A 22,338-nucleotide genomic window follows, 5' to 3' on the forward strand; every position below is an offset into this window, starting at 1 on the left:
GTTTCACCAGTACAATTAAACACGAGCTCATCTACTGGTGGTAACAAAATTTGCATATTCTAGGTAAAAAGTTGCAAAATACGAATTATAGCCTACAAAAGAAGCTGCGTTGGAGGTAGCTTACGCGCGCCCACGGTGAATAGTGATCGGCGGCAGGCGCGCTCCTGGCGTTCACGCGTCATTATATTTTTATTCAGTCTTTTCGCTGTACTCGTATCTTTGGGTTTACTTGATATTTTTACATTTTGAAAAAAACTACGTATTTACCATTCAGTAGAAAATCGTTTGATGTAGTTGCTGTACCGGTTACCTCCTAGGGAAAAAACGTCACGCTGTTTAAACAAATACTTTTTGAAAATTCATCCATTTTTCTGTTAGTTAATTAACGATAATTCCGGCTCTAATCAATATTTTCAAAATTTTCGAAAACTATTACATTCTTCATGAAACAAGGAAATTTTTGAAACTTTGCTGGAATCTGTAGCTTAATTAGAAAAAAGCTGTACCCTAGTAAACAATAAAATTTTTTTTGTCGTGATTTTTTTTAGTTTATTTAAATATCTCCGGTCCTTATCAATAATTTTCAAATCTGAAAAAACCGACGGATTTGTCATTAAATATAGAAACGATCTATATGCCCTTTGGAACGAAAATTTGTTTAGGAGAAAAGTTATAATTGTTTAAATATTTAATTTGTTAATAACATTTGAAGATCAATTTTTATCGTCAAAATACGAGTACATCTAGAAAGCCTTGGTTTTTCGATCGGCCACGAAATCTCCTGTGACCCATAGCCTACGACAGATTCTTTGGAATTCGCAGAGCTCGAAAAATCTACGAAATCGTAAAAAATACTTTGTAGATTACACGGGTGGATTAATTAATGAGCTTATTCGTAATGAATCCCTTCAAGTGAAATTTCATTTCCAACAGAGCTGTTTAATAAGTTAAAAAGGTCTTTGCATGCTTTAGAAGAGTGGACGAGTAGACTGTGACGGTAGCGCAACGTGTCAAGCTATTTAATTCTACGTAAACTACTTGAGACTATAATGAAGGTACACGTCGACTGACAAAGCTCGTTATAAGCAAATACGAAAAAGCTGCTTAGATAAAAAGAATAGCTTGTTTCAGTCTTGACAATTGATTGTAGTTTCTACTATTTTTTAGAATGTTTATATTTTTAATTATTTTCAAATATAGTTATAGGCTGGTGCAAGGTTTCATGATATAAAACTTGATTTAGATTACATTGGCTGAACGGCGTGTTTATACTGAATCTGGCTTTGACGCGCATTATAAAAAAGATATTGTAAAATATTGAATGGCGCTAGAAGTAACAGCAGGTGATTCGAGACTCACAAAGTCTATTCGCATGCTCGACAGCTGAAACTAGTATTGTTAAATATTACCGCCTTATCGCAGAATGCGAAGTCTCACCATCGCGGCAGCATAAAAGCCCACTGACGAGCTATTTTCGCTAATAATTCATAAGTAGAACAATCAGGCAGCACTGCGTGGTTTTCACCATTTATAATGTTGCTACCAACAGCTTCACAATGGCTCGTGCCTCGATCCAACCCAAGCTCGGTTAGCGGCAAAGAAACACATGCAAAAAAATACAGCTGAAAGTTGCAAGCTTCGCAGGGCGCATAATGAGAACAAGGGATGCAGTACGGAATGGAAGGTGACCCGCGCGGGTGGCGCGCCGAGAATGCTCGGACTATATATATGGGCCTTGGCCCGGGATAGCAAGAGGCTTGCAATATTTCATTTCGGGCAAAAGAACGAGCGAGTGGAAAAAACAGGGGTCGAAATACCGCCGAGCTCCGAGAAAGAGATTGGGCGGGAGAATAATAGGCTAAGGGATGGCCGCCGCAGCGAGGACCGTGCCGAAAGTGAGAATGTAAGCCGGTAATGGCTCCACCGCGCGATCGTTTGAAAAATAGATACCCCCGCCGCCGTGCCGCTGCCGCGGAAAGCTCCTTCGCGCGGATTACGGATGGGTCTCGGCTCGGCGCGAGAAAAAAAAAAGAGAAAAAAGAAAGGATTGCCTTATCTAGCCGCCGGATACATTTTTAAGCAACATGCTTCCCACCTCTCACAATAGCTGTCTTCGATGAGTTATTATAATGATCCTATATCCCGCGCGCCGCTACACAAGCACTTGTTTATTGCCTCACTTCGTAACCATCAACTTTCGCAACCGTCGAGCTTTATTTTTCATCAGTCGCCGCAGCGAAAAAATGCAGTGCGATTAACGTGCGCTGCTTGCCAACGTCAATAACGCTTTCCTTCTTCTCTCTGGCGGCTTTGCTGCCGTCAATTTTCGAATGGAAATAGTACTTGCCAGTTCGCGTAACGAGATTTCCAAGCTTGCAATTGCTGTAAAATTTTTTCCATTAATCAGGGGAACTGCGCGTATACGCTAGTTCAATATTTAGCAACGCGTACTTCAATACGCAATATGGATTAGTTGATCGATCGATTTCGAGAATAGACTGCATAACTTTGTAATTCATTCAATCGAATGTGCTATAAATACATAACTGTTTAATTAAGTCGTAGCACGAAAAAAAATATATGCTTTACAATTGACAAGCAGAAGCTAAATGGCGAGTTTTTTTGTCAATTTGTCGCTACAAAGTCCTTTGTCAAAAAAGGATTTTGCATTTGATCACAATAAATTTGTCAAGCTTTATAAAAACCAAAAAAAATGTTATCAAGTCACAAGTTTAAAAGTCAGCAAATTTGGACAAAAGGCTTTACAATAGTGTGTCGAAAACTTTATAAAATTGTTTTCACTTGGATACGTATATGTATGCGCTCAAAGCTTATATAGAACGCGAATATTTCGGACGCCTTACGATCGCAATAGCATGTCTATTGGCACGCGGAATTTGACTAAAGTTTATTTTTACGTTGCAAATAGAGTTGCGTCGTACGTAAACGAACGCTATATTTATGTGAACGTTCCTGAGCGCAACCGTAGCGCATATCGGGTTGTCTGGTTGTCGGAGGGCAAGAAGCGGGCGACGCTAGCTCACCCGGCCAAGGGCCGATACGCCGTGTTGAAAGTCGTGACGCCGAAGTGCATAATAGGCGAGGGTTACTCCCCCTTCCGGGGCTTTTCACCGGACAGCTCTGGCCCACGTCCGCCAAGAGGGTTTCCGCGGAAAAACATGTGCGAGCCATAAAAAACACGTGTGGCTGAAAAAGAGAAAGTTTCAATTTTTTTTATGACCGGTTGCGGCTCGTTGCTCGACAGGAAACTCTCGATGTAACGCGCTCGATTGTTTGCTCACGTTCTAAAACTAGGTTGAACGGAAAACAACTTGCTGCTGGCAGAAAACTATTGGTAGGCGCACGAGGTGCGAACGACAGCCGAAAGCAGCGTGAATGAGAGCTTGCGAGAAGAATCACCGCACGCGAACTGAAAATAAATGATAAAACGTCATATTCGATTCACTCGTTCATGTACACACCCGCATAAACTTTGAAAAGCTCATGTCTTTTGAATGCTCGCACTAAAAGAACGAGCGAGTGGGTATCCTTTTTTTAGTTGATTGACTTGGTATAAATGTTCGAGAAGGCCCGCATGCAGCAAGTGAGTGGCTCTCGTCGAAAAGTCGGCCGCTGTTCGCCTAAGCGGGCGACTGTCGATGACATGTAATATCGCACGACACGAGTCGCGAGTTCACGTGGTAACAGACGGCAATCGATCAGCCGGCGCGGTATGGACGGTATTTTGCAATGAGCCGTCCGCAACTTGGCCGCGCTATGGAAATCGAAGCGGCTGATGAAAAAAAAGGCGCGTTCATTGTGTTGCTTCTGCAGCAATGAGTCAGCACGCGTGCCAATAAAGTGCACCTCGTCAATTGCAGAGCACGCAATGAAAAACAAAAGACAAAAAATGCAAGCGCAAAAGCTTTGAATAACAATTATCACCGGAGAGAAAGAAAACTCACTATAATTTATTTAGTAGCTAGCTCGAGTCGCTCTCTCTTTCTCTCTCTTCAGTAGGTGGAGGGCATAAAAAGCGACGCTCTTTCTTATACGACTGCGTTGCAGGTGCAGATATGTAGCAGTCTAATCGATTATCTCGTCTCGCGGCCGTACCCCGACCTAGTAGTACTTTGTATGCGCCGAGAATTCTCAATAAGCCCATGGCTTGTGGGATATTAGTAGGATAGTGCATTGGAGAGCCGTGCGAGAGTGCTGGATCCTCAATCGGTGATTAATACAGAGGCAGTATATATGTGCTTCTCCGAATTATTGGCCTACCAACTTATATTACCATGTAAGTCCACTCTAAGCGCCATTTTTCATTTTCGCTGTTTCATTACTTCTTGAAACGACCTCGCTCGAGGCTACATTTTTCATCAATTCAATTAAAGCGATATCAAGAAAATATTTTAAGGCTTATCTATTCTATATCTGGAATAGAGATTTTTTACAAGTTAATGAAGGGCATATGGAGGACAGGTAGGAAAAAAATTGATCAAACTGTAACGAATTTTAAACGTTGGAATTTTCCCGAACCAGTGGATTTTTTTTGGACCTTGTATGACGTGAGTAAATGATGCATAAATGATCTTTGCAAATGCTTTTAACCGTTTTAGTTGATTAAACTATAAGTCTACTTCATCTTTGAGTCTCTTCTTTCAGGGAGCACACTGCTCCACTCGAAGTTATAAGATAGAGTTTGCACTTACCAACGTTACAAGCGAACTAGATTATCGTACTTCAAAAACTTTTCGTAAAAGACTTTACAGCAAAACTTTGTCATCGACTTGCCGATATTTGAATTAATTCAGTCGAGTACTATTTCTTCCAGAAAAATTGTGATTCATTCCGACGATTATATAAAATTTGAAAGGGCATTTTTGTTCAATGGCACTAAGCATTAATTAACCAAACTTGGTTGAATAAATGCAAAACATTGTCCTATAATATATATATTCCACGAGTTGCTTTTGCACGGTAAAATCTCGAAATTAGATGGGAGATATATATTTGGAGATTAGCTTTATTAATTACGCGGACTAAAATCATCCTCCGAGATTCTGGAGGATTAGAGCGATGTGTTGGTCTGTGCGGTTGGTGAGCTCTGTGAGAGTTGTAGTAGTAAGTTTGTGGGTTTAGCGAAAATGAAAAAAATCTTCTTACTCCTCGTTACTTCTCTCAGTACTTTCGGTAATATGTTCAGTATTTTATTTTGATTATAATTATTTTATTTTACGATCGTTAATGGTAGTAGGACGTGTGGTAATATCTTAATTGCATCACAAAATACTTTGATGACACTGCAACTATTATATACTGTAGTGCCATACTCTGTAACTTGTTATTGTGGCTATGTATAATAATTAGTTATGACGGTAAGTTACTTTGGCGTTTGCCTGCCGGTTTGAGGAGAAGTAAGCAAACGAAAAAGATTAGAGAGGCAGTCTTCTGTTAGCCATGCGTCGTACCAGATCAACTTCAATCGCAAGACCTAGTAAAGGCTAACGGTTTCTATTCAATTTGGTGATCCTGGGGCATGTAACCGGCGTGCATTGACGCGGTTATTACGTTCAGGTCAAGTGACATCACCCAATGTTGCCCAGTATGCATCTTTCCTATCAGTGGCTGGCACGAATCTGGGTAGTCTCAAGAAGCACAATTAAAATAGGTTGCTTCAGTGGTGCTACATTCAGAGGCGACGGAAGATTGATTGATTGATTGATTTAACTTTATCAACCTTGGGGTATAACCCCGTAGGTTTTAAGCAAATACAAAAGGGATACAAACAAAATAAAATAAATAAAAGCATCAAAATAAACAAAGTCAACAAAAATAAAATAAACAAAAGTTTCGCATGATAGCACAAGTAAAAGCAGTTGATTCAAGCAGTTGAAGAAATTAAAATATCAACGTTTCGCAATAAGATACGCAATTCAGAAAAGGTAAAATTCACAAAAAATACATGAATTAACATTGAGATAATAGCTTATGTAACAATAATAAGTAACCTAATATATACATTATTTACATAAAAATTTTAGAGACAGAAACGGTAGAAAGCTATATAGGATTCATAAGTATCATAAGTATCGCCCTGTAAGGGAGGATGAGTAATAAATAAGACATAATTAAAAATAGCAAAAAGTTTACCAAGGGAAAAAATAAAGCAGTTAATAGAATACAAAGGATAGATAAGGAGAAATCGATCTAGAGAGTGGAAAGAAGGATCGGGTGTAATGTGGGATCAAAAAGATGGAAGATAAGGTTTAGGAAGATTTGTTAAATGGAGGAAAATTGAAGGAAAGGTAGTTGTCGGGAGTTTGGAGGTAATTAGAGGAGGAGGTGAAGGCTGACACATTAAATGGAAGCGAGACTATTGGTAGCTGCAGTAGTGCATTGGTTAGGAACTCGGATTCAACTTTGCGTTGAAAAAGTTATTGTTCCAGAATCATGAATAACGAAAACAGCCATGTCTTGAGTTCACTGTATCTGCGGATATTAAAATTAGTAATAGAGAGCTGACTGAGGAGGAACATCCCATATACCGACGCAGAGTGAAGCCAAGTCTCCGTTCGTGGTGCTGGGTAGGAGAAAGCCATAGGAGGAATCGAGAGAGAGAGAGAGAGAGAGAGAGAGAGAGAGAGAAAGAGAGAGAGAGAAAGCGAGAGAGCGAGAGAAAAAGGGTTATCGAGAGTCTTCTTGATTACAAGCATCGTAGCTTTTAAAATTATATTTCACAAAAGTTTGTAGTCCACCAGATTTAGTCATTTTAATACTTTTTGATAAAACTATTCAGTTAAGCATGAAGGAATGAAAGAAGTCTAAATCTGTGCTTCAATTCTTTTATAAGTTAATAAAGTAATAAGACCATATTAAAATCTACTAATTATTATGATTATTTCCTCCTCGTTGGGAAATGTGAGTTCGACAACAATAAAATGTCCCTTCTTACCTATGCTTTATTCGCTTTTGTATCACTGAAAAATAAACAATTATTTTAACAACTTCTTGTTACAATGCAATCATTAGCTTGAGTAATTTTATTTGGTTTACGTTAATAGTGTAAATATCTTAATTTTCAAAAAGTTATCACGTAACATAAGTGTATATAACGATAAATATTATAAAATATAAAATTTTATGACAATGAAAAATAAAAATTACTAGAAAGAAATCATCCCAGCAAAGCAACCGAAATCTTTCTAATAAAAAGGCTATTTCATAAAAGCATTCGATAAATGAATTTGAACTATTTACCTCATAGAAAGTATTTAGTTTTATCGAATAATTTTGTCAGTATCAAAACAAATAGTGCTATGTTCCATAAAACTATAATGACCCAACACACCTATAATTTAAACCTATTTAAATAGCTTCTGTTATTTATTAAACACCGACTCTTTAAGAGAGAAATTATGAAACCACTCCAGATTTCCCAAACACTATAGTGCATTAATTCAAATTTTTCAATTGCAAAGATGCAATTCGCAAGTGATTTTTCTTTTCTTATAATTAGTTAAATCTTAATTTATTATAAGTAATATTTAAAGTTATAAGAAAACATTTTTTAATGTAAATGTAACGTGAACAAGCATCTGTAGCAAGTCTAAAGAGTTTCAATACAATTACAATTATCTTTTCGATAAAATCCTCTATTACATAAAATACCCATTTACTGAAATCAAAAAGATATTGCGCAACCAATTGGCGTATCATGTAAAACTCTAATATTGGAAAACTATTGCAATCAATGAATTTTCCGATATTGGTTACTATATATTATTAATCTTGATCCGATGGTAGTGATATATGTTAGGTAAATTGAAGACAAAAAAATTTGACATCAATAATATTGAAATCATATGTGAGCATACGCACTTGATAAAAAAATTGATTCAATTAGTAATATCCTCTCTGAAGAACGAGGTTTCTATATTCTGTACTTCCACTGGCTTCAGTCGTAAATTGATGTTAGCAGTTGCTTCTGCACTTTGATAACAAAACCGATTAATAACGTGCTTAGTGCACATTGCAATTGAAGTTGTATTTCCGTTAGCACGGAGTCTATGCAACATCCTCTTTACTAACGCGCTCTTTGTCAGATATCAAAGTGTTTTATCGTGCATGCAGCATAGAACCTGTTTGATATTAGATATATGACCTTCGTCACATGAGTTTCTCGATCGTTCAATGGGTCCAACATCATGCATTCCTAAAATATTCTTACAAGGCTAAAAGTCTAAAACAGGAGGCATCTTTTTGCTGACTATTTATGCCATTGTAAGCATCACGTTCTACAAACATATTTTTAAAAGAATGCTAAACGACTTTTCGCAAAATAAATATTATTCTCCGGAAATGCGCTTCTGTTCTGTATTTTCGATGTAACTGGGAAGTAATTTTCGGTAGATTATGCATACCATTGAATGAATTTTTAGAGTGGAACGCAGTTTACAAAATAAAACTCCGTATTCATTGTGTTATAATTTTAAGAATCATGTACAAGCGCAAACTTCTTTAATGTATTGTGGTGGGGCGTTGATATGAGGGTTCGGCTCTCCCCTATTTAAGCGATGCACGTGTCACTCCGCGCACTCTTTGGGTTACCTACGCTTTGTTGATGCAGATTCACATAATGTATTCTTTTATTACATATTAAAGAGTTCTTCAACTACTCCCTTGTAACGTTTATTTAACAACAGATTATGGGTCTAGAATACGGATATTCCGTAGCTTGAAGTTAAATAATAAAAGTGAGATTTGTGTTTAATTTTTATCTGCCAGCCTTAGTGCAAACGCGCAAAGAATAAAAATGGAGAGTGATCTTGCAAAAGTGGCAAAGCTAATAAATGCTAAAAACTTTGGCATATGGAAGTTTCAAATAAGAATAGTGTTATCGTCACATGATGTTTTTGGTGTCATACGATAGATGGGACTGTTCGAAAACCAGTTGTCCCTGCAGACGTTGCCGCAGAGAGATGCCGTTGCCGACCACCAAAATGTCTTGGAAAAATTCAACAAGAAGGACAGATTAGCACAAAAGTACATCGTAACTTCAATGGAAAAACAGCCAATGACTTTAATATTAAATTGTACGACGACCAAAGCAATGAGGGACAAACTTCATGTTGTATATGAAAGCAAAAATGACTCGAACATACATGCGTTACAGCAAAAATGGTCTTCTTTTCAAAAGGATCCGCAGGACGACTCGTCACTCATACATCGAAAATAAAAAGTTTGTGCCGTTTGTTAAAAGAAGTGAACGAAAACATTTCAGATAGCATGCTGATCACAAAAATGTTGATGACGTTACCATCATCTTTCAATCATTTTATATCCACTTTAAATTCAGATACTTTAGAACAACAAACCGTTGTAAATCCTACTTCTAGACTAATTATGGAAGAAAGTTGCCAGAACGTTCAAATACTACGGAGAATTAAGCACTCTTTCCGAATTCGAAAAGGAATTTACGAAAATTCAATCAACGAGGCCAAGAAAATAAATACTTAAGCACAGCAACAAAAAATTATATTGCGTCCTCGCTCTTCTACACTATAAATGTAGTATCTCTCCACTAGATAGGCTTAATATCACACGTTCAAGTCCAAAAAGAGGAGAAATGCCCTGTAACCGCTCGCGTCTGACAATCGTGAGTTTTTTCCGTGTGCGCGAGGCGACAGCATGTGCTTGAAAATTCTGCATAAAATTTATTGAAATTGGATGAATTTTCTTTGTGAAACCGAAAGAAATGGGTAAGTGAAAGCATAAAAATGAATAAGAAAAGCTAGAGAAGTATGCCAAAAAGATAAAAAGAATTAAAGAAAAAATAGAATTAGAAAGATTAACACCAGAGTTAGATGCTAAAAGCAACAGGAACAAAGGTTTGTTAGTTTGGCAAGACAAGAGCTTCATATAGATGGATGTTAACTACTTGGTTAGATGAGATAAATAAATGCACGACGTCTATGCTAACTGAATGGTTAGACAACAAAAAAAGAAAGAAGCGCACTTCACTTGATGCAAAATATCGTTTGGAACTGCTAATTAATGTATAATTATATTCTTGCCAGATTGGAGATGATCCTAAGCAGAGCAGGGCAAATAAAGGAAATAGCAGTCACCAAAGACAAATAAATGATAAAAGTACAAAGTATAGGTGGAAAATTAATGTCAATAATTGGCTCCTTGATGACTTTATTATACGGAGATGCTGAAAATATAGAACTTGATACTTTAATGGAATTCTTGGGCGATGCAGCAAGGTTATTAACCTTCATGATTTTTAAGGAGTCTAAGTAAACAAAAGACGTTTATTGAATCAAGGTTATCAAATGAGACTGTAGCCATTTTGAAAGAAATCATAACAAAAGACTATCTCTATAGAGATCAACTGTCAGAAAAGTTGATAGAGGCAAAAGCCATTACTAAAATGGCTAAGTTCTGAAAACCTCAGACAGTCAATAAAATTAATATAAAACAATCAAAAACGGGGAAAACAGCCTTTAAACTCAAGGTTCCCGTTCTTATGTCATCTGAATCAAACGGGATTTATACCTACAGGAGGACGACAGAAACAAAGGTCATTTTTCAAAAATAAACAACAGTTTGTGAACCCAGCGCTCAAGCAGCTCCCCAACGTCCCATGGGTCAACAAAAATAGGAAAAGTTGAATTAAAAGATGTAGTTTCACAGGCCAGCAGACTAAAATTTTTTGTTCATGTTTGGGAGGAGATTACTGATGAAAAGTTCGTCTTGAATTGCTTACAAGGGTATAAAATACTAGTATCAAATCAAATAGGTAAATATAATAAAACTTATGTACAGGAACCATTAAAAGATACTGTTCAATTCAAAGACTATCAGGTAGCGATAGATAAACTTTTGAGAAAAGGTGTTATACAAAGATGTGAAATTGTTGAAGATCAATGGATATTTCCTTATTTTTTAGTTGAAAAAACAGAAGATTCACATAGGTTTATCTTAAATTTAAAACAATTCAATAAGTGTATGAGCAATATTTTAAGATGGAAAATTTAAATACAGCTATGGAATTAATTTTTGTAAATTACTTTTTAGCTTCAATAGATTTGCAAGACGCGCATTATTTTATTCCAATTCACGCGAATAGCAAAAAATATTTGCGATTTTATTTTAATGAAATCCTGTATGAGTTAGTTTGTTTACCATTTGGTCTGTGTACTATACTGTATATAATTATCAAAGTTATGAAGGTAGTTGTAAAATACTTAAGATCTTTGGGTTTTTCGTCAGTAATTTACCTTGATAACATCTTAGTTTAGTCCAGTCGGTTCAGTAGAAAAACTTTTGAAACACTACATTAAATTGAATACTCTATATTATTGTTGGAATCTATCTGAAATATTTGCATAATAAATGTTTAAATGGCAAAAGACGCAAAAAATGGCACTTTCGCGACACATTTTCCCATTTTACTCGTAAAATGTATCAACTAAACGACAAAGATGTAAGAGAACAAAGTTATAGAGCGTGAAATTTCCAATAAAATGTTATGTTTCAAAGTTACAAAATTCAATTTCCTTCAATTGCAGCGACTAAATAAAAAAATAAATAAATAAAAAACACGAAAAAGGAGCCTATCTTGTGCACTCGAAAATGAAATTGACAATATCGTTGGACCTCATTGATAATATACTCTCTATAAACTTTCGTCTTTCACAAACAAAACGGTAAAAAAATCAAATTGCTATCTTTATCAGTTAACTAGTTATTGCATTAGTTAACTAAATGAGATAAACTTTTAGACACTAAAAAAAAAGTAAAAAACCACAGATTTACAATTGCCGCAATTTTTCGTAACATTTTACATGCTTGCAATTATCATATGCTGTGATTTAATCGATAACTTTTTATTATTAATCAACCAGTACAATTTTATTTAAACATCAATTTTCGTGTTAATTGTAAAATGAATACAGCTGCAATTGTTGGCTCAAATCTAAAAATATTCTCAAATCAAATAAAAAAAATTTTTGTTTTGGAAAATCAACCGTAAAGTGCTCGGAAAATGGAAAGTTGTCACTTCGAACGTTTAATTTCGATGATTCTATTCCAAGTTATTGAATCTCAAAGTCAAGTGCTTGTACGCGGCTACCAAACAACAATTCTGCGAAAAAAAATACCTTCGGCTTCGTTTGTGAGATTATTTGACATATACTTAGAAATACAATACCCTCAATGTATACATTTGGCTTGATTAAATAAAAAAGAAGAGGAAACTAACAACCTAACTTTCCTTCGCTTGTAAACAAGTGATTTTGACGTTTTTTTTTAATTTGATGTAGCTAATTAAGAGGAATCGAATTAACTCATTTAATACATTTCTAAAACTTCGTGGACGGCGTTTGTCATTCGTAATTGTTCTGCTTTTAGTGCAATATTATTACATTGTTTATCGAAATAACGAACACACACGTGAACGTTTTATCGATACCTCAGTGGACCTTAATTTTTTCCACCATTCACACGATCCAATATTTGTCGTTGTTATTATCATGGGAACAAATAATCCAACACCAAAAAAAAATGTTGTTTCATGGTTATTCTTCGTTGAGATCGTTGACATATGTAGATTGCTTTTCCATCTTGTATTTTTAAATAGAAACACTGATGATACGTGTAGAAAACAATTTTTTTATCTAATAAGGATTCACGAATAAATATTATTTACTTGCAATAACTTATAAATTGTAACGAGTAGACTCGTTAAGGGGTAGATGAGCGGGATTCGAAATGGCGCGCCATGTGCAATGGGCCCGCGCAGCGAGAAAGAGAGAGAGATAGTTGCGACACGCCGAGTAGGAGGTACACGTGAGACCGGCAAGCAGATAGCACGCGGATACAGATCCTTTGTCTTTTTTTTGCTTCCTCTGTTAACTTTTGGGTGTGAGAAATAATCAAGCGAGGTGGAATAGTCATCGCGAAGAGAGAGTGCCGAAGTTGAGGTTGGTGTCCTGTGGAATAGAATCGTGTGACGGCGACAGAATTGAAAAACACTATCCGAACGGGGGAATCCGACTCGTCGCGAATCGTCGCCCACGATAAACAAGAACTAAACCATAGTTCACCTGGCTTCGACGACTTTGGGCGACGACCTTCGCGGGACTGAACTAGGATTGTAAGGCGAAGCTGTCTGCAGCAGCATTCGCTCACGTAAGTCCTCCCAGATATTGTAATATTCGCGTGCGGAAAATTGCGCGGCCTGCGCGCCGACCGAAACCGTATCTCCCGTCTCTCTCTCACGCGTATGTCTAAGCGGACCGTGCGGCTCGAATCTCTCGGTCGATGCGGAATGTGCGCGAGTGTATCCACGAACAACGAATAAAATCCGCCCTGATCATTTTGAGTAAGACGGCGAATTTATTCGGCGACACCAGATATTCTCCACGTCCCCCCCTTCCTTCGCAACGTTTTCCGAGAACCTGCAACCGTCGCTCCTTTGCGTTTTCCCGTGCTTTCGCGCCCGTTTTTAGATTGCGCTTTCAGCACGGAGCTGGTCGGAAGAGGGAAACAACGGCGGCATAGATATTTTGTTAACGGACAGCGATTTACAACAACGAAGAAATAACTACCGTTACAAAATATATTTATCACATACATGGAATTATACAAATATTTACATTAGTGTGGTTTCAATACGCTTCGTATAAAGAATCATGAGACCATTATTTGGTTGCAGCAGCCCGCTATCAGATTCATTCTCGCTTCCACTCTCTCGTATTTCATCAATATCATTATCATCCTCATCATGATATTCTGTATTTCCCAAATGATTCAACAATGAAGCTTCAAATAACCGAATTTCATCGTACGATGCACAAAGGCCTGCTGCATTTAAAGTCTGTACAAACTCCCGTGAGCTATAAAGCTTATCAAACATAGCGCCGAGACTGATCATGATAAGTGAAAGATACAATCTTGAACGAGTAGCAGAAATAATCATATGTGCTATAGTTACAATTAACGGCTCGAAGTCAAGTGGCTTGCATTTGTTTTTGCAAATGATCTCTTCTAATATCAATCGGAGTGACCACAGTATATCTGTGTTTATCTAATTAAGAAAATTCTCCGGCACTGAATTACTATATATGTATAGTAAACTTGTTGTCGAATATCTTGAAATAGTATTCTACCTGCCGATTGATAGATATTCGCACGTTCCTTTTCAACATCCAAGGTTTACTGTTTTTTAGTCTAATTAGTTACCAATTTTCAGTCAAAATTTTCACACCAATGAAAGTTATAATATGACCGTATTTCGAAGGATGGGTGACAATATCATTACCGAAAAATTTGTATAAATGTTATTTTAAACTTCTTATGTCTATGTCGCGATCACCATAAAATTTTTTCAAAATTGCTTTAATACTGAATTGACATTCTTCTCTATTATAAAGTCGAACAAAACTGGTATAGTAGAGCGAGTGGCATGCAAATGTGTGGCTTTCTGTTTTCTTTTTCCACTCGTCATCTACACGCATCGATTTTCTCTTGCTTAATATAAAATTTTCCGCAGTTCTCGTGAACAGTAATAAACGGTAGATGACTAATCGTTTCATGTTTATTATCACCTCGTTTTTTACTTGCCTTCACAACTTTGTTAAAGGCCGCATCTTTGATCTCGCGGACATTGGACTGCGGAGGTATTGGTTTTTCACACAGTAGATAAATGTTCTGGTAAGAAAATGGATCGTCAGCCATTATGACAATTACTGTAACAAAACAAATCGATTCATTTAGAAGTTGTATTTTATTCTCCTTAACGCGATGCTAGATACATACGCTATCATATATGAATTATTTTTTTAACTTACTGCACATAAGAGTGCATAGTGAGTCAGATGGACAGGTAAAGAAATCGTATGTGATCTCCATCTAGCTCTTTATGAATAAACTCTAACTCGATTGATATACTAATTAGATTCGATTTAAAATTAGACTCGAAAAATGAAAAAGAAAATATGAAACTACAAACAAAATTTCTTTTGAAAACATATTATAAAACTAGTAAACACTTACCCACGCTACGAACAGTTACAATAGATTTTGTAAAGCCGGGACCCCTGGGGCGACGACTTCAGGTATATTATAGTAGATAGGCACACGTACAGAGAGCCCATTGGTTTGGCTTGGATAGTGTAACTCTCGTGAAATTAAAATTATCTAATCAGACAATTAATTCGCATACTAAAGATTGGATGACAAGATTGAAATTTAGAGCTTCAAATGTAATTGAAATAAATATAAACTCAGTTCATAAAATCACTTCAATTATTCTGTATTGAATTTTAGTCTTTCGTATATCTATGATGAAAATTTGCCGATATAAATAATGGCGCCGCCGATGATAACTCGATATACGTGAGAATGTAAATAGAGATATAGTTGAAACAAATGCTAATAAAAATGTAAATATACAGGAGGCAGTGGAAATCAATGCACCTCGCTATGAACTACACAATCGCAAAAACTTACAACCTCCATATCGCGGAAATGTTGTTAACAATTTCATTTTTGATTTTGAAAGAATAGACGAATTATTTTATGCATGTTGTGACAAATCGAAAAACTATAGGCAAGCCTTGAAGATTAAAAATGCTGATATATGGAAAATAGCAATGAAAAATGAAATAGACACTTTAGCAAAAAATAAAATCTGGATATTGATAAATTCGCCTCCAATTCTTGACATTTTAATAAACAAATAGGTATTTAAAACGAAATGGAAATCCACCGAAAATAATAATAAATTTCGAGCTAGCCTCGTGATACGAGGATTTTTACAACGAAAAGATGTAGATTACAAAGATATTTTCAGCTCCATAGCCAGATATAATTTCATATGAGCCTTTTTAGCGATCTCGGTTTCGCCAAAGATGCATACAATTTGATGTTAAATCGGATTTCCTAAATAGAGATTTTAAGGAAATAGTGTATATGCTCTAATCTGAAGGGTTTAATCACGGCTTCGGTAAAGTCTGTCTACTTCAAAAAAGTCTATATAGATTAAAACAATCCGCTTGTTGCTGGAACACCAAATTTATTAACTGCCTAATAAAACTTAAGGAGGCTCCAGCGCGAAAATTTGAGAGGTCTGTTGTAATTATTTCAATAGATAAAAACGTGCTGAATCAAACGGCATAATTATTTATTAAGGTAGCCGTGAGAAATTTTGAGATATTTCATCGCAAAGTTGACTCATTTCGTATAGACTATACATAGGTTCTTATAGAGAGACGCGAAATTTTTTTAGAAATTATTCATTTACATTATGTTAATGGAGTTGTTCGATGGTATAAAACTGATATTTTATAGAGAAAAAGTTGAGCTTTCAGATGGTGTATTACATAATATGGGTAGCCGTGGGAAATTTTGAGTTATTACCGAAAATGTTGCTAAAAATCGATGTCACGGAACGCCGTCGGTTTACATTATCTCGTGTATAATATTTTCTTCTGGCCATTAAGGCCTCAAATTTGATAAACAGATTTTTGAGATGCTAATAAATAATCTGGCAATCAAAAAATGTGGAATTTCCAAAATTCATAGTAGACTTTTATCAACCGAAGTTACGTTTTTCGTCATTTTTGAGGTTATAATTTTTTTTGGGAATACTACGTTATGTACTGAATTTTAACTCAAACTATAAGATACTAGAGTCTTCAAGGAACATCTCTGATTTTTTTTACATTGATTGGTTAATAATTGCTGAAATAACAGCGAGTTGAATCCCAGAAGTATTTTTTTAATGCGCGAAAACAAAGTTGAGAGTCGGTTGAGAACCGCCATGGCCCTGGAGCCTCCTTAATTTATACACTAATAATGTAGATTCATTTGTTTTTACGAATAATGATTCCACTGATAAACTAATGCTTATAATTTATGTTGATGATGGAGCTGTTGTTTATCAGATTATATTTGTCTATCAGATTATACTCATATCAAAAAAAATTTGAAATTACTACAAGTAAAGTGGAAATATTTTTAGGTATAGAAATTAATTATTTACATGACGGTTCTATACATATTAATCAAAAAACGTATGCCAAGAAAATTGTTAATAAGTTTTATTCAACTAATTTAAAAGTCATTAGTGTACCGATTGATCCAAATTTCATAAATACAATTTTTGTAAAGGGGGAAAAGGGTTCCAATTTTGACTTTCCCTACAAAGAAGCAATCAACTGTCTATTTTTTCTCGCAAATGTATCGCGTCCTGATATTACTTTTGCAGTGGGAGTATTAAGTTGACTCGCTGAAAACCCGATCAAAAATCATTGGAACGCGATAAACGTATAATTAAATACCTAAAATGCACGCTAACCCATGGGTTAGTTTACAAGGTCAACTGTTTCCGGTCTTATATTACAATTAGAAGGTTTAATGATTGCTTGAAGATGACAAACAACATTTACTTGCAACTTCTACTACAGAATTAGAATTCTTAGCTGCGCGTGATGCGACACAAGAGATTACATGGTCAGAGCGATTTGTTAAATGTATTTTTGCTACAATTTCAGAAACACCTGTACTATACGTAGACAATCAAAGCGCTATTCATTTAATTAAGGATCAGGGATACCGTTGTAGAACAAAACATATCGATATTAAATATAAATTTGTAAGAGACTGTTATAATAACGATTCGTTAATTGTTAAATACATATGTTGGGCAAATCAATAGGCTGACATTTTAACTGAAGCATTGTCATTTAAAACATTTAATGCGTTAAAGAATTTGATTGGTATTTGTTCACAACGGAATTAAGATGTTATTACGCTTGTAAGTGGATGTGTTATAAGTCTAAGAATCATGAACAAGCGTAAACTTTTCTAATGTATTGTGATGGGGTGCTGATGTGCGAGTACAGTCTCCTCTATTTTTTTTTTTTTTTTTTTTTTTTTATTTTTAACGTCGCTCTATTTATGCTTCATCAGTGCTAATCAGCGACGGAGGCTTGCAATGTGTTTGAGAACAAAGCACATGAAACTTTTTTCAGTGGTGCTTGTATCAATCAGCAGGAACTGGGAATCGAACCCGGGCCTACCGGGTGCGAGTCCGTCGCCCTACCGACCGAGCCATTGCAGGCCTCTAGTCTCCTCTATTTAATAAGCGATGTATGCGTCGTCCCGCACACTTTTTGGGTCACTAACGCACTGACGATGCAAACGCACATTAATGTATACAATTATTACATATTAAAGAATTCTTCAACCGTACCCTTGTGACGTTTATTTAACAACACCTTGAAAAAAAAAATTAAAAGTATAATTATAGCTGCTTCAAGTACTCTATTGTCATTTTGATCGATAATCCCATGGTTTAAGTAACGAACTGCATTAAGGCCAGAGAGAGTGAATAGCATTCACTCATGATTCTTACTAATTAAGAACACACTGTGCACAAGGAAAGTTATTAGATGGCATAAAGGATTGCGACGGTGGGGAAAAGGCACTGTTTGCACATAGCCAGTTGCGGGGTTTGTACGCTTGCAGTAAGTTGAGTCTACGTGGCAGAGTACGGCGAGCAGTCGCTCTGGGACAAAGACCAAGCAGCGGCGAACTTGAACAGTCCGAGAAGGCGACCAACTACTCGGGTCTCTTTTCTCTGGCGAGCTTTCTTGTCTCCCTTTTTCTCGCGCCGCTGTCGCACTCGGGTTAACGCGCGCTCTTGCTCCTCAACTATATAGCACTTTGCCAGCACTCGCGTGTCCCTTGCTTTCTCATATCGCTCATTCTACTTCGACGCTTGAGATTACGCTTTCGAGTTGGTGGACTTTATTTAACGGCGCGGAGAGCTGCCGTAGGCAGCTTTATATTTCTTTGGCAAACTTTCAACTATACTTTTACGAGTGTATCGAGACGCTCGAGTCAATTTTACTTTTTCATTGACCACACGCAGCTTTCCTCCGCCTGTTGACGATATACCTATATACCCGGCAGCCACACTTTAATTACATCCAGCTCACACTTGTTTTACGAGCTTCGTCCTTTTTACGACCGACGCCTACCGCGACATGCTTACCTCGATCAACATTACATCAAGTGCCGTCTCATTTTTTGCCGATTCGCCAGCTGGAAACACGAATACCTCGTTTATACTTGAAAAGTGCACACGCGTAGCCCTCCCAGTGTACATCCTCCAGCTATATTTTTTATGAAATGTCACCACGTCATGAAGATTCCGAGCGATTCAAAGTATAACGCGTATTAATTGCACTAATGTCTAGCGTGCTTTTCAATCGTGGAAAACGTCGGCCAGGATTTAATGCTAACGGTCGAGCCAAAACACGCCATTTTCCCAGCGTTGCGATGATAGCTTTAAAATCTCGAGCGCCTCGCTCGGCAAACTTTGTGCTTTACGAGGCCAAGGGACACTCTCGCTAACTTATTTGCCTGGGCTGTGCGAGCTGCGAGCGAGATATCCTTGCCTCTCGCAGACGCCTAGTGCGATTAAATCGCTCCAAATTTCCGGATCTCCACGTGTCGTCCACGCTGGAAAACTGCACAGAGCTTTACGACCCGCTGCGATTACGCAACTAATTAGCTTTATTCGCAGAGTACTGATAAACAGTCGTCAGGTTTTCTTTTCGCTGGTAGTGTAGTTCTTTTTTGAGGGAGAAAAAGAGAGAAAGAGAGATAGGGGAGCGACGGCGGTTACCGATGCATCAAATTGACGACAATCCTGCAGGTCGAAGTGCTCGATTAATCTTGCACATCGGGCTTGTTGATTGGTAGCGGCCCACCACGTATTTCAGAACTCTATATATAACCAATGTTTTATCGCCACTTTGATTCTCATCGTTCGTCGAGCTTTTTAATGCTCAACTAATAAGTTGCACTCGGCTGGGATATACCATGTCGGTTTTCGCTGCGCTGTTCGAATAATCGCACCTCTTTTCGAATGCTAATGGGAAAACTTCACAAAACATTTTACTACTGGCACTTGATGAACAGCTTTTGATATGAAGATGAAAGCTGTTTCTGCAAATTCCTGCCTATACATGTATATATATATCGTTTATTTTACATTTACGGCATAAATACCATTAATTTTTTGTTGTACAATCTCTCTCTCTCTCTCTCTCTCTCTCTCTCTCTCTCTCTCTCTCTCTCTCTCTCTCTCAGTTTTGCTTTCAATAGCCCATTTTAAAGTATTGTCTTTTATTCGTTATAATATGAAATTTCTTTTAGACAATAAAATTTTTCATTATTCCATTGTTTTCAATTCCTAACTTCAAGAATTCACTTTTTAATTAAACGTAGTAATAAAAGCTTTCTTCTTTAGAAAATAGTAGGAGCAAGTAAAAGAGAAATACGAAAACAGTGAAGAAAAATAAAGTCGGCTTTCAACTTCTATTGTCACCACTAGCAATTTTGCACGTTCGGATTAATAAAGCACTTTAAAAGATTTTAATTGTCTTCTGAAATAACTAGTTTTTAAATTCTGAGAGGCAATTGAGTCACGTTAGGAGAGCTCATGCAGCGTACGGTTATGTCATATAATTCTTACAAACTCCGACGTGGTATTCCATATTTGTAAAGATATAATGTAATATTGGTGCAATGTACATACAATTACTGTATAAGTAACATTTGTCCTACGCAGAGACAATATATACGAAGACCAAAAAAGTCTAGAGAACTTAGTGAATGTTTTTGGATAGGAAATTATAGGACTTGTCGTAGGATAATTTTCTTATGACGAAGAATGTTGCGAAGCCAGGTATCACTTTTATATATTATCAGTTCCGACTTTATCAATTTTTTATGCATATCACATTTTCAATAACTATCTGTTTCGCAAAGTAGTTTTAAAGGGTATATTTAGGTAGATCGCGACTCTATTAAATCTTCTCAACAAGGCTTTCCATTTTTTTTTTACGAAAACCATTTCATTTCGGTTAAACAGCGCAAATACTTAAATGCTCTGTGTTCTTTAGGAATAGTGCTTAAAAATGTTAATACTTACTCTTGCTTAAACAGACCACGATAAGAGCTCTTGAAATAAATCACAACTGAATGTAAGTCACGTCATGGTCACTGGACTTTCCTAAAAAATTTCAAATTGGAACGCCCGTCAGGGACGGCTATCGGAACAAAAAGCTCTCTCATCTGCCATTCATCACAGCAGATTTTTTCTGGACTGTACGCCGAGCCTATATTAGATTTGTGTTCACGGTAAAATGTGCAGTGGATAGCATCAGTCTGTCGATCATTCGCGTGTGTATGGGGGTCCGACCAACTGGAAAATAAAAATCTTTTTTACCGGCAGGGCGTTTTTAAAAATGTATTTTTATTTTGATAAGCGAGACGTAGATAAAGGGACGCCCGACGACGAGAAAAAAGGATAGAAAAAATGCAAATAGTTTTACTCACGCATCTATGACCATCCACATATTGATCGGAAGCCTTTTTTATGTACAGTGTACGTTGTAAAATAGAGAAGGCCATAGAAAACGCGCTCACGTAGGTTTTTGATCGTCGACTGATTCTTTGGCAATACTATCAACGCTGCATCGCTCCTTTCAATCTATAAGTAACAGACACCTTAACCATGTTTGAAGGCATAAAATATCATATCGATACCAAAGGGGAGTGTATCGCAAAATCTGTCTGAAATTTAATACTTCCTAACGTCATTTCTTCCAGATATCTAAACACATTTGTAGCTCCCACAATACTCAATACAACATGTAACTTCTACATCATAAATAACGACTTTTCGTTCCGACATTTTTCGTACGTACCGAGTTTTTGGTCGAATCTTTTCTCTATAATGTCTTGCGATTCTTTTATCATTGGAATCGATCATGTGAACAGGCAACTGAACAGCCAAAATTTTCTGCTCTTCTCGAGCATGATTTCTTTGTTTTATTTGTAAAAGTACTTTAGTTGCTTTGGTAGTATATCACACATTTTGACACGATTTCTCGACGTTGCTCAAAGCGTAGACATTTTATCAGTGTAATTAAAATATAAGTATTATGTTGTACAGCATATGCGTGTTAATTTTAATTGAATGATAAAATAACCTGAGTCAAAATCATATATCAGTCTAGTGTATAGCTCTGAATAGAAAACTTGAATATACATCAATGGCAAATATTAGTGTTTTATACTTTTTGTCTTAACTCTAAATAAAATTTCACGAATAGCAAGCGTTTGTAAGAATATAACCGGGAGAAAGATGAATAGAATATGCAACGTTTCTTCAAATATTTACCGGGCTGACGCTTACCAAGGCAGCTAGTAAGGAAAAAATGCGAACGAGCTAGCCACGAGATGGAA

General features: G+C 36.6%; 1 protein-coding gene across 2 annotated transcripts in view; it reads left to right on the plus strand.

Annotated features, from left to right (window-relative positions):
- Positions 1-22,338, plus strand: part of LOC131664055 (uncharacterized) — a 102,569-nt gene that overhangs the window by 26,082 nt on the left and 54,149 nt on the right. The window lies entirely within an intron of this gene.

The sequence above is a fragment of the Phymastichus coffea genome, unplaced genomic scaffold, assembly GCF_024137745.1.
Source record: "Phymastichus coffea isolate CEN01 unplaced genomic scaffold, Cenicafe_Pcof_1.1 PCOF00040, whole genome shotgun sequence".
NCBI classification, from domain to species: domain Eukaryota; kingdom Metazoa; phylum Arthropoda; class Insecta; order Hymenoptera; family Eulophidae; genus Phymastichus; species Phymastichus coffea.